We start from the raw sequence: 14,172 nt of genomic DNA, 5'->3' as shown, positions 1-14,172 counted from the left end.
CTTTTCCCTCCTCAGGAGAGAGCTGAAATTTGCACTAGAGCAAAATGGGGCAGGAGGTAGGGGGCTTGCCTGTTTTGCACAGGAGATAAGCTCTCAGAGGGAAAAACTAAAGCCATGTCCGTCTGTGATGATGCTTTGCATGTCTTAAAGGAAGTGCTACTTCTCTTCTTCTGTTGCCTTCATTTCACGTCGACGAGGACCACCTGCTTCTTCACTGTTGCACACTGTGCTATTGTGCTTACGAAAATGAAACAAGTTGGTTATCGAAAAACCTGTTTGTTTGACATTGAGAATCTTGATCAAAATAGACCACAGAAATCTGCTCAAATTTCTAATTTGACAGGACGGCCATGTGGCTCCTACATTCTGTTAACAGTTCCTCCTTGTCATCACCCAGCCCTGAGCACATACAGTACACAGTTTATGGACTATCTTGGATGGTGTATTTAGATCAGCTTGAAGAGATTTCTTCTGTGTTTTACCTTTGTTTGTCAAGTTTGGGGGTGTATTCAAAGCTCCTGTGTGAAAAATTGAAAGTGAGTACTTGCTAATAGAACTTTCGTGTCAATTGTTGTACAGTTGGAAACTCTAATCTAAAGACCATTTGGTCTATCGGCATCCACGGCTCTTTCCTGCCTCTTCTGCCTTCCAGGCTGTTCCAGCACGGGTTTTTTCAGGCTCCGTTTCACAGCCCTTTACCTTGAGCATTGTCCAGGTTTCTAGTCTTGGCTTGCTTTTCTTTTCTATATGCCCTCTGGCCATCTTTTGTAAGGCTTTTTGCTTTTGCCACCAGGGTAATGTCAGTGACTCCCAACTGTGATTCTAACACTGGCATGCCTCTCTCTGAACTTAAGGCCCAGAGCTGCAAATGCCAGTGGAAGGTCACCAAGATGTACTGTCGATGTCTCAAACTCAGTCTTCCCCAAACCCCTTATTACACACACCCGTCGAGTTACTCCACTCCCCTTCTGCTGTTCCCGGTCCCCGTGAGTGGCACCACTGCCTGAAAAGGCACCAAAGTGGGTCACGCTGAGCATGGCTGAGTGTCCTCTTTCTCATTCCTTTCTCTCTAAATAGTCACCAAGTCTCTGCCATGTCTCTCGCCCTGTTCCTTCCTCGCTGCCTTCGTTGACATTTTACCTTGCTTGCTTAGATTTTTGCAAAGCCTTATTCGTTCATTCGAGAAGCAGGATCAAGGCCTCTTGTTTTCCGAACATTTTGCTAGGTCATGGAGGTATGCAGATGAGTATGAAATTCTGGTCACTCTGTCTTTAATAGCCTGCCTTCCAGCCTCCTCTGCCCTACCCCCGAGTCCTGCTCAGGCTCCCCGCTGCTGTCAAGCCTCCTGTCCTCTCGCTGTCCCTTGTTAGCCAGTGCTCTGGCTGGTCTCTGAAACACCCCCGTCCCCACGCCCCTGCATGGCTAAACCTTCTCTTCCCCAGCTGTTGGAGGAAGTCCTCCCGTTGGCCGTTGTCTTTGCTTGCTGTACCTCTTGCTCAGGATGACAGCTGTTTGCTTCCCTGCCCTCTCCTTCAGCCCTAGGAGCAGGAGCTCTTTGGGAACAAGGACTGTGCTTCATTCACTGTGGTGTCCTCAGCACCTAGCAGGATACGCAGCAGGTGCGTTCTGAAAAGAAAGATTGAGTGAGTGCTTGGAAAGCTGGAATTTGGAACACATTTAGAGCCCTCCAGTAGGCATTGCTGTTGTCAGGGAACCCAGCACCATAATTTTACTTAAAGGTGGAGGGAGTAAATTTTTTTACTTTTTATGTGATTGTAAGTAATTTAAAACAAGGGTTTTTTGTAGTAAAACATGCCGTGCACAACAGGCATAAATTTTGAAGCTAAAACTTGAGACAGAGTTTGGCACTTAGGTGAATGGGTGCAAGTCCACTCTCCTTGGCCTTTGAAGGGTTTTAAATGAGGAGGTTTGGGAAGCACTGGCCAAGATAAATCTTAGCCCTGCTGATTTAAATTAGGGAGGGTTTGCCATGCTGAACTACTATGTGGTCAGCACTAAAAGAAAAACAAAAATAGTAGTTACCCCACTCTTGAAGCCAGCTAAGACACTTTCCAAGCAAAATAGCGTTTCCTGCATGTGTGAGGCAGCTGTGAACTACCAAGTCATGAAGTACAGTCTCCTGATCTCCTCCCATGGATTTCAGCTCAGACTCGGAGTCCTCCGGTCATGCTTTTAGATTGGGCTTATCTGGTTCTATTAGACCTTCAAGTGAGAGAGATGGTTCCCTGAGATTTCTTCCAGGAACCATGGGCTATAATGCTTGGGGGTGGAGCTCATACCTGGGCCCAAAGGAAGACTCTTTAGGGAAGGAGATTGGGAAGGCCCATCTCCTCTCGCACACTAGTTTTCTTACTGGCAATTCAGCAAAAGGCTTATTTTTGACTGTCTTGTTATTTTTTCTTGAAAGCTATAGGCACCTTATTATGCCTTTGCATATGTGCCAGAATTTTTTAAACTTCAAATGAATGTGGCAGATGTTCATAAAAGTTTAGAAAAAGCTACCATAGGAAGACTTTTTAACCATTTTTATGACACTCAAATTTGTTGCACAAAAAGAAATATAAATTATAACCTACTGTTCTCATTTGAAAGAAGGTTATTTGGGGGGAAGATCTAATTCTAGCCTTCAAGCTCTTACAGGCTGTCCTATTTGTTAAGTGGTAACCTAGTCACCTAAAAGAGTACACCTTCCTTCTAAAGTGACAAGTTTCTAGCTGATCGTCATTCTTAGACCTCCACTGCCTTTTTATATCCTTTCTCTCATTTAAGCAAACACTAATTTGAGGCTGGTGGTAAGTTAGCAGGATAGCCAAGGGTTTTGGCATAGACCTAGTTTCTTCTTGGAGAGAATGATCATGTTAGCTGGCAGCTAGGAAACACCAAAATGCGGCCAGATTACACAGTGACTGTTTCCTTTCATTCCCTCCACCTCAGTTGAGTTCAGGAGATGCTCTGCAGCTCCTCTGTGCCATGTCTGGTAGCAGGTGCCAGGTCAGTGCTGGTAGATGGGTTCCTTTTCCTTTTTGATAAATGAAGACCTTCCTTTCCAAGCCTCACAAATAATGCTTTGTGTACAGACCTCAGAGCCACATGAGGGATGCATGCAGAAGGTGTTTTGTATCATTCCTGGTGATGGTCAGGAAGGAGGAAGGAAAGGTGATAGCAGTGACACAGTGCAGACAGAGGCTCAGGTTAGACTGCAGATGAAGCTCCACCTATATGCAGAGGCAGTAGAGTGTGGTGGTTAGAATGTGGACTCTGGGTTCTGGCTCCCCTACTTCCTGCTTGTTTGATCTTGGGCAAGGTGATGGACCTCTGCACCTCTGTTTTCTCACCTGTAAAATAAGGGCAATGGCCATAGCTCCCCCCTATAGTATCATTGAGGGTCTAGTGAGATGCTTATCAGGTACTCAGCACAGTGCCTGGCACATAAAGAGTTCAACAGAGGTCAGCAACCATTGCCATTTTTATTTCCTCAGTGGCCTTAAAGCCGTTTACATTGTTAAGTTGATGCCTTTGAAATTGTGTTTTAGGGACTCTTGGGTTCCAGGGATCATCACCTTCATTCCCTAGGGAAAGAATTTCACTAGAATTGGCTTGTGCCTGCTGTTTTCTTCTGGTTGACAATGCTGGGGGCAATGTGTCAGGGATGGGAGTGGTGTTTTTAAGGAACTTGATAAATGCACTTCCAGTTCCCTGCTTGACCACTCCCTTGCAGTAGTAATTTCAGGTGTGGTACTTTGTCTCTGTATCTTACTTTCTTCATCTATAGGAGTGGTTAGTCCCCATCTCTTAAGATTGTGGTAAAGATTAAATAAATGAGTCCTGTATATGTCCAGCATATCCCAGTGTCTGGCCTGTGGTCAGTACACAATACACATCCCCTTCTATAGTAATGTTTTGGTAGCCTTCTGTGTACCTGGCATTGTATCACACTAGGGGTTCTATATAAAATGGTGAATGTGACATAATCTGTGCCTTCAGAGTTCTGTCTAGAACATATGCAGACAAGGAGAAAGTAATTGCAGGGAATTTGAGAGGCTATAGGCTCTGGTAGGGAAGACAGTGAACTGAGCCTTGTGGGCTCTGCTTCTCAGAGGAGAGGAATGCCTAAATGGAAACCTAGCAGATAAATTTGAGTTCCACCAGGAGGACAGGGAACAGCATCTATAAAGACTTAGAGTGTAGACCATGGTGTTTCCCAGGAAGTATGAGCAGTTCGGTGTCTGACAGGAGCGTGGAGCTGAAGGGGAGAGGAGCACTGTGGCAGGCAGGCAAGGGCCAGGCCATCCAGGGCCTTGTAAGCCGTGTTAAAGAGTTTCAACTTTACGGGGCAACGGAGAGCCACTGAAGGGTGTAAATAGGGGAGGGTCAGGCCTCCTCCTCCTGGGCCGTTAGAAACACGGTCCTTCCATATAAAATGCTTGGAAACAGCTTAACCATGTTCATAAAGTAAATTGTTGTTTGTAAGGATCAAGGTAATTCTTAAGTAAAATTACACACCACAAGGGGCTTCCCTGGTGGCGCAGTGGTTGAAAGTCCGCCTGCCGATGCAGGGGACATGGGTTTGTGCCCCGGTCCGGGAGGATCCCACATGCTGCGGAGCGGCTAGGCCCGTGAGCCATGGCCGCTGAGCCTGCGCGTCCCGGGCCTGTGCTCCACAACGGGAGAGGCCACAACAGTGAGAGGCCCTCGTACCGCAAAAAAAAAAAAAGGGGGCATTTAGGGTTTTCCTGGTGGTGCAGTGGTTGGGAGTCCGCCTGCCGATGCGGGGGACACGGGTTCGTGCCCCAGTTTGGAAGGATCCCACATGCCGCGGAGCGGCTGGGCCCGTGAGCCGTGGCCGCTGGGCCTGCGCGTCCGGAGCCTGTGCTCCGCGGCGGGAGAGGCCACAGCAGTGAGAGGCCCGCATACCACACACACACACAAAAAAAATTACACACCACAACCATGTACATAAAATTCAGATGTGTTAGCGTCCCAAACCCAAGCTTCCAAATGGTTTCCTTGCTACCAAACTACCAAACTGTGGCAGAGGTGTTTGTAGTGATGACTTACTTTGAGGTTTCAAGCACCATTTTTACTAGATTTTTGTTTCCTCTCTGTTTCCAAGTACTTTTTATGAATTAGATAATCTTTTTACAGTGCAGTTTGAGAGGATAAATTTAGGTTATATACTAAATGCTAAGTTCCAGGCACTAGGAACAGGGGAGTGAGACCCAGGTACCACCGGGGTCTACCTACCTCTCCCACCAATGCAATTTCAAGAGACATGTGATGGGGGCATGAGGAGACAGGCCCAGCTCACAGCTTTCCTCTCTTCCTCACCATCCTTTACGTAGGAAGGCTCAGCGGGAGCGCATGGAAGCCTGGTTTTACAGATGCACCAAGTGCTTGGGGCAGCGCTGAGCCACCGCTCCAGGGACACATCCCTGTCCACACTGAAGCACCTCTCCGTCTCTGGGATGCAGAGGCCATATTCGTCTGTGTCTGCAATGGTTTAACTGTGGAGCTTTTACACAAAATAACAGCACTGACTTATTTACAGACAAAGAAAAATAACTTTTTTTCCCCTTTACCTCTAAAAGAACCTGAATTGCTGTCAGCTGAACTGGTGCCATTTTAACTAGCTTTTTCTTTTCATTTTTCTCTGGCATAGGAAGTCTTTAATCCCTTGTTCATTTTTTTATGTTTATTTTTTTTAAGTTTCACGGTCAGTGTAGAAGAGTGTTTCTTGTTTACCATTGTACCATTTTGCTTCGTCACAGGACTCCACAGGTAGACAGTATAAGATGTAGTTTGCCCTTGTTAATACTGTGATTCATGCAAAACTCTCAGCCATAATTATATGCAGGTATAGGTGGTGACTTGTGCATGTGTTCTCACGAGAATTGAGAAACTCCATGTGAGATCTCTTTGTTAGTGATAAGTAATCAAAGTCCTGCTTTGTAAGATGGTGATATTTGCATGAAAAATTCCACCTGGTAGTTTCAGTCATAGGTTCATGGGGAGAGATTTAGCAAGAAAGGGAGAAGGTTGGGAAGAAACTGCCATCTCCTGTGTCCTTGTTCCATGCCAGACACAGTGCCCGGTGCTGTACCTGTTCTCACTTTTGCACATCCTAAGAATCTCTCTGCCAAGGAGGAGACATCCATATTTGCAAATGGGGAAGCTGAGGCTCAGAGAGAGAAAGTAGTTTGCATCCGGTCCCTCCGCTGTGCTGGGTTTGTCAGACCCCAGAGCCCCTGGATCAGGCTGTGTGGGTTACGCCTAACCCTGCCGCAGTCCCGGCAGAGGTTCCCAGGACCTTTGCCTGAGCTCTTCCTTCTCAGCGCGGCCTCCAGGCCATGCCCTGAGCACTGTGGTGAGGGGACGGAGGGCTCACGTCTGGCAGCCTCATATTTCTCCAGAGGAAAGCTCTGAGTACACTTGCGACTGGGGCTGGGTTACTTAGCCTCTCCGAGCCTCCATTCTCTAATCAGTGAAATTAAGGTAATATTATCCATCTCAGAGAGTTGTGAGAACTAACTGATATAATGGATGTAAAGAGCTTTTTAAAAAATTCTACCAAACATTATTCTTCATAGTGAGTAGTAAAAACAAGAGACAAAGTTTAGATCAATGAAACCCTGACGCTTGCTTAATTATATAAAGAGAAAAGTAATTGGACAGTAGCTTGGTCTTGCTGGAATTTCCTTAGCGTGCTGTTATCAAGCGATATCACATGTGAATCTGTCACATCCAGTGTATTCAGAGTGAAAATTCAGCAGCTCTGTTCAACTTAGGGCCTGAAGAATGTTCTGGATTTCGCCTGATGGATTCCCCCTGGAAGCTCTCTCCTCCTCATGTGGCGTCTGCTTTTAAAATGTGTGGTTCTTAAATGCCACTTAGCCTAATGTTGGAATTAGTTAATATGAAACAACTTAAAGCCCTAGTAGTAATTTATGTTATCAAAGGGAACAAGTACTTCTGGCTGATTTAAGTATCTCTTGCAGTCAGTACATTTTCAGTCTAATTTGTCGTGACTGAAATGTTCTCTTGTGAGATGAGATAGCCCTCTGTTATAGATTAGAAAAATTGAGTAATTTATGAGGGAGAGTCCCAGTAGAAAATGTGAAACCATCATTGATGATTTTGTTTTCCAATTTTCCTATCATCACATAGCCAGTCAATTTAGCAACGTTAAAACTGACTTCAAAGAAGACCCAAAGTTTCTAAATTGTTACTAAGAGGAGCTTAAACTAACCAAATTCCTGTCAGATTAACACAAGGAGCAGCATGCAGGAGGCTGTGGAGCAGAGCGGAAGAGCTCTTGAGCTCTAGAATCATGGGGACCTGGATTCAAATTCTAGGTCCGCCGCTACTGGGAGACTTTAAACAAGCTCCTTTGTTTTAAGGAGAAATCAGTTTAGCAGGGGGAAAAGTACGGCTACTAAATCTCACAGTTCAACCACTCCGTACAAAACTACTATTATGTTATCCTCTGAAGAGATGCCTATTGGAAATATTTAATAATAATATCAACCATTGAATGAGCTTCTACCAATATACATGGCACTTGAGCTGTATAATTTTTCATTGTCACGCCTTTGTGAGGGGTGCTCCTGTTTTGCAGATGGGGATGTAAAGGTGTCTCTTTGAGCTTCAGACTCCTTGGGTAGATTCTCCACTTCATAGGAGTTTTTTAATGAGGAGTAAATGAGAAAATCGGTACCTGACACGTTGTAGGCGCCAAGTAGATGGAAGTGATTATCAGTATTATGTATGTGTAGAACTGGTAAATTTTCTTTAAAATAAGCTGAGACATCTACCTAAAATTGGCTCTGCCCTTTTTTTCAGCCTCCTTTTGTAGTTTTTATTGAGTGACTTTTTCTAAATCAACATTAGCTTAAAGGCACTCTCAACTGAATACAGCCACATGGGACTGGTGACTTCTTTTCAAACTCCTTGCAAGTGATTAGGGGCGGGGCCATTGTGGGCGCTCAGAGACCAGCAGCATGATGATTGAAAAGCGGCGCCCTTGGCCTAGTCAAATCCCACTTGGAATCAGGGCACATGTGGTTTTGTTTAACACCATGCTCAGCAGACTCATGGTACAGGTTTGTGACCATGAGACGTTTGTTGTTGATATGTGAGGTCACCACAGTAGGGGTGTTTGTCAACCAAATTAAACTTCCTCTTAATGACCTAAAATAATTGATTCGGAAGGCCTTTAAATGGGCCATGGCAATGTGCAAGCAAGCTGAAATCTGGCATTTTCTGCACAAATTATTGCATATTGTTGTTTTGTTTGTTTTGCTTTTGTTGGGAAAAATGTGGCTGGACCAAGGGCTGAGAAGGCAGGCAGTGATCCTGAGTTTGAATCCGAGCTCCACTATTTGTCCCTCTGTAACTTGGGCAAGTCGCCGAGCATCTGTGCGTGTATGCTTAACATCTCCATCTGCAAAATGGGGTCACCTGCCTCAAAGTGATGACAATTAGAAATAATATGGCTAAAGTTCCATGCACATTAGTAGGCCCTCACCCAATGGTAGCTATTATTATTAATAAAGTATTTCCAATAGGCATCTCTGAAGAAGAGCACTTAATAATAATTTTATACAAAGTGGTCAAACTGTGATATAGTAACTATTCCTTTTTTTTCCCTTTACTAAACTGATTTCTCCATAAACTGCTCTCCGTACTAAACTTAAACATCCATAGAGAAAAGTGTGACTAAAATTGGAGCCTATAAACCTCTCTCTACATACTGTCTGATTCTCAGCTGATTTCAAAATGAATTTAAAGTTGAATATTTAAAATATATGCCATTTAGGCTACAAAAGAAGTGGGTTTTTTCTTTGCCCATTGGGTTCAGGCATTTGTGACCTAAGCTCAGGCCATTGCAGGTAAGGAATGGGGCCACCGTACTATTTTTGTTTACAAACAAAGGCATGGGCTCAGGGCTTTTCCTAAGTATGATCAACAGTGGCAGTGAAGTTGGACGTTATCAACATCCCACAGAATGGTTTATGTGCCCTGCCTAAAATCCTTTCCTCCATAAACCCAAATACCTGACAAAAACTAAAAGCTTCAGACTGGGGCTGCCTAGACTCCTGGACATGTCCTTAACCAAACAGAATATCTGTTAAACCCTGGTGCCTGGGAGTCAATTGTTTTAAAAGATGCAGTGGTAATAAATTTATATCCTGCCTCTTCAGCATTTTATTGAAAGTATTTTGTACTGACCGAATGGGTTAAATTATGAAGCTTGATAAGTACATATGCACATTACCCATCCTTAGCTTTAGAAGAAAAAAAAAGGAAGAAAAAGATAGCTATGATTTTGGAAGTCATCCCAATTTTTAAAAATAAGAGAATTTGGACATTTTGGCATATGGGGTTTTTTAAATGAAATTTCATGGAACTGAAAACAGTCAATTTTAGGTTTCCAAAAATTGTTTTGATTTTCATTGGTATAAATTTGCTGCACATGGTTTTAGGGAAGTTCTGAGAGATGCATTTGGGACTTCGGGGTTGATTTTTTTTTTTTTTTTTTTTGAGCTTTGCGATTTATTTTTAAAAGGTGATTTTTTTTTCTAACTCAAAGTATAAATCGGAGGAGACCAGAGTTCCATTTCTAGGACAGTTTTTGGTAATGACATCGTTAAGCATTTCCAAACAACTGGACTTGGGGCTGAACTATTGGGCATCATTTCAGCACCGTTTGGACACTGCACAGCAGATCCCTCTCCCCCTCATCTCTGAGTTAGAATCTCGAGGCCAAGTGATTTGGGCCATTCCATTAGCAGCAGCTGCTGGTGATAAGCACTGTGAGAGTCACCTGTGTAGGGTCAGGCTTATTGCACATCAAGGTTCAGCAGTGTCGGAAGAGAGGGAAGATGCCCAGGAGGGGGCTCCAGGCCACCTGCTGTGTGAGGATCAAAGGGTTGAAAGGTCAGAAGGCACAGCTTCCTTAACCATATCTGTCTGTGCAATAGCTATTTCAGATTGTAAATCTTGGCGATTTCATTAAGTCCTCCTGGCTGCTACTGGGGCATTGAAATAATAAAATTTTATATCTGTTGCCTTTCCTGCCTCTGGCAGCCAGGCTGATGCATTCTCTGCAAAATGGGGCATCTTTATGAAAACCTTTCCTGGAAGGATCAGAGCAGCCTTAATGAAGCCTCCCTCAAATTAGGAAGTTGGGGTTCCTAGGACCTCATCCTCATGTTTTTTAAAAAGAAAACAAAAATCACACAAACTGTTTAGCAGCCTTTGGGATTTATGTAGCACCTCTCTTCTGAAAAGCTGGTCCCCAAATATTGCCTATTGCTAAATGCTTAATCGTACAAACAGGATGAGAGGTGAGCTTTCCCAGTGCTGCTGCTTATTAAACAGGCCCTGTTCTAATGACCACAGGGTCCTTTCTTTTAGGCAGCCCCAAGCAACTATACAGATATTACTTCCCACTCAGCAGACCTTTCAGGTGTTTTGAGAGACATGTCTCCTGAATATGATTTTCCAAATATTTTTCCTAGATCTTAAAGTTGTTATGGACCTTTAGGGCTCCTTGGCTCTCGGGCAAGACAAATCACAGTAACGGCTGCCCCTTTACTGCCCATATGTTTAAGACCCCCTGTAGTTTGTTTGAAAAGTTAAGAGATTTTCACAGTGAAGGTGCCATTTCTGAAATTTAAAGTGTTCCTTTTCACTGGGAGATAAGTTCACTCTGATTAAGTCCGTAATTCTCACTAAGCCATGTTTATGGGGGCAATAAACAATGTTTCAGCATGCTTGTTAAATTGGGTTTCCAACCTCTCCACTCTTTAAAAGTTGACATTTCAAATAAAAGGCAGGTGGAGATGGGAGTCCAGGTTTGCTGTGCTTGTGATGAATGAATGATGGCAAGTGGCAGTTGTGGGGGAGGAAGGAAGGCCCTATTTTATGAGAGGGTGACTCCAAACCATTTTGGGACTAGGGAATCAACATCCCCTTAAACCCCAAGTGAAACTCTTAAATTCAAGTTTCGTCATTTCAAATTGGATGGATACTATTTTTGAAATACTGCTGGACGCACTACACTCATCATTTAATTTTCACAACAAGTCTGTGCTATATAAGTGGTGGCTTTGCTTTACAGATGATGAAATTTGGGCACAGAAAGGTTAAGTAACTTGTCCAAAGTCACACAGCTAATAATTAGCAGGACCAGGATTCAAACCCAATTATTTTGTTGTGTGAAATATTTTAGTGTGTACAAATAATAATAATAAGACCCTGCCTTTAGGGTCTTTTTGTTATTATATATCTAGCCTATGATAAGTCTGTGTATGGAGGTTACAAAAGAAATATGTGATCTGGTCACTGTCCTCAGTATTTGCTAAACCAGGAATGTAGACGGGGCTCCACAGAGAGAAGGGGCCCAGGCTCTGGGGAGTGGCAGTCCAAAGCTCAGGTCCTGGCTCTGTTATTACTCTGGACCTGGAACAAGAGCTTCATTTTTCTCTTCTGTGAAATGAGAATAATAACGCCTATTCCATGAGGATCAAATGAAATCAGGTATTTAAAAATATAGTGTTTTCAAACTCGATATTTTATAGATGACAGTGGTGAGTGTTACTGCAGTGTATGTAAATATAGAATGGTTAAACCAGTTACTTTAAGGGAAAAGTGACAGGTACACATGAAACAATTAGAAACATCACTAATCAGGTTTTAATTGAGGATCCAAGTATGTGTTGCCCACTGTACTTGCTTAGGACCAAAGAAGGCCACTTGCTGTGGGAGCAGGAATAGTCAGGAAGGTTTCGTAGAAGAGCAGGCTTTTGCAGGATGGAGATAATCATGGTGATCCATGTCTGGGCCATCTTCACATCTTACCAAGTGCTCTGCCACCTCATCTCTCGTTTGCATTTTGCAGCAGTGGTGAAAGGTGTTGACGCCTTCCTTGTCCTCTTTTTACACATGTGGAAACTGAATCTCTAGCAGTAGGAAGGGTGTTTCAATTTGGGGCAAAACCCCAGCAGTGTCAGGCGTGCACATGGGCTCACCCCTCCATTTTGGGGGCCAGAGTGGAGGCCAGAGTGGATGGTGGTGCTGTGTTGGGTGGACGTGTAGAGTGAGCCCCAGAGCTGGCAGAGCTGGCAGAACCAAAATCTCAGACGGAGGCTGGCTGGCACTGACTGAGCTTCTGCCCTGTGGCTGGCCCTTTAGGAAGCACGTGTCCTACCGTAACTCCTTTTAATCTTCTCAACAGTCCTGAAGGTGGGGATCAAGACCCAGTCTCACAGAGAAGGAAACTGATGCTAGAGGAGGCAAAGGGCCTTGCCTAAAGCTACCTGGCTAGTAAGTGAGTGAGCCAGGACACCAACCTTGGGACTCTGCAGCTCTGGGCCATGACCGTCCTGAGGAGGCAGCTGGGCAAGCTCTGTGTGAATGGAGATGTTCCACCAGATTGAGATCTTTTCCACTCCATACGACTATGCCTTTTCTTATTGATTATAATTTATTGATTTATAATTTCTTATTGATTATAATTTACCCCACCCCGCCCTACCCACACTCCCACACACACAAGTGGACCGGGAGCCCCTTGAGTTTAGAGATCATGTTTTAGTCATCCATCAGTTTGACATGACTAACTAAATGGGTGAATGAGTGAATGTCCAATGGATGGATGGTCAGGAAAGGAGGGAAAGCACTACTGAAGAAATAGCCCCTTTGCTGACCTGGGTTGAAAATCTCTGGACTTGTTAATGAGAGTCAGTGCTTACTACCTTGTGAGGAGTGGATTTGGCCTGACCTGTGAGGTGCTTACACCACTTCCCTCCCCTGCCAAGCTTCTGTTTCTGTTTAAAGCACACTGGGAAATTCCAGCAGTGTTTTCAGGGGTCCTCTGAACTGTCAGGCTTAGATTTTTAATTTTGCAGAGCAGGAAGGAGCAAATCAGTGACTCCTGGCTCCAAAGAAAAGCCACTACGTTTATCAACTGCTTGGCAGCTCAGTGACCTTTGGGGCCAGAGGAGGGGAAGGAAAATGTCACTCTTCCCTCTGTGTGTATCTGAGATTTCAGGAGGGAATAGAGAGTTTAGACTACCTGCATATTTGCCTTTCCTCTTCTTGTCCTTTCCACTTTCCTTCTGATTTCTCTTTCCCTTCCTCCTAGGAGGCCAGCAGCTCCCCGTGCTGTTCTTTGTTATGTTCTCATATACATGCGCATGCATCTGAGTACATTTGATGTGGGCTGTATAGTGGAAAGAAAGAACGTTGGCATGGAGAACCCAGATTCAAATCCTTTCTCTCACAAGCATGTGAGAACATGGGCAATCTGTTTAATCTCTTTAGCCTCAGTGTCCTCATCCATCCAATGGGTACAGTATTCCATAGGAAACCCTCTCCCTTGAGAATTTTAATGGAGTCCGGACCAACCATCAAGCCACTTGGTGTGTCCCTGACAAACATCTATTAAATTACAGTTGCTCAGTATGTTTGTGATGGAAACAACGTGTCAGAGCAGTTAGTAAGGTGCATTGGATACTACAGAGTTCTTGGTGTCCATCTGGGTTCAACTGCTATGGCTCCACTGCTGCTAGGCCATAGGACTTTGGACAAGTTACTTCACCTCTCTGCCCCTGCATTTCCTTGTCTCTTCACAAGGGTGTCGTGAGGATTGCGTTAAATGGTACGGCATGTAAGGGCTGGGCCGCGGGAGGAGCACATCAGCTAGCAGCTCTCATTTTCTTACTGTGGGCATCAGGCACGTGATGGATGCGGAGCGTGTAACACAGTTCCGGGCCGTGCAGGCCCCTGGGAAGTTAGCTGTGCCTCAGTCCACACGTAACCAGGAGTATAGGCAGCCTAAGAGGGGACTGTGTGAAGGCCAGCAATAGTCGTTTAGGGTAAAGTTTAAATGGACGAACTATGAAGATGTAATTTTTGGTTTTGTTTTAACCATATTCCCTACCTTTCAAAACTTTAAAAAAAAAAAAAAAACCTGCCAAGAAGTCATACTTAAGTGAGACATAAACTGTAATGCCAGGAGCCATATTACTGTGCCTTTTTCAGAGAGAAACAAACACTGGACTTTCTCTGAGCCAAAGCAAAGCACTCTGTGGACTTCATAATGCTCTGATTTAAGAGGATGATGCATCCTCTTGAAGCAAAGTGTCT

General features: G+C 44.3%; 1 protein-coding gene across 6 annotated transcripts in view; it reads left to right on the top strand.

Annotated features, from left to right (window-relative positions):
- Window positions 1–14,172, top strand: part of DENND1A (DENN domain containing 1A) — a 541,841-nt gene that overhangs the window by 336,695 nt on the left and 190,974 nt on the right. The gene's annotated exons all lie outside the window — the stretch shown is intronic.

The sequence above is a fragment of the Orcinus orca genome, chromosome 6 (genome assembly GCF_937001465.1).
Source record: "Orcinus orca chromosome 6, mOrcOrc1.1, whole genome shotgun sequence".
NCBI classification, from domain to species: Eukaryota; Metazoa; Chordata; class Mammalia; order Artiodactyla; family Delphinidae; genus Orcinus; species Orcinus orca.
This window is presented reverse-complemented; position numbering and strand designations above follow the sequence as displayed.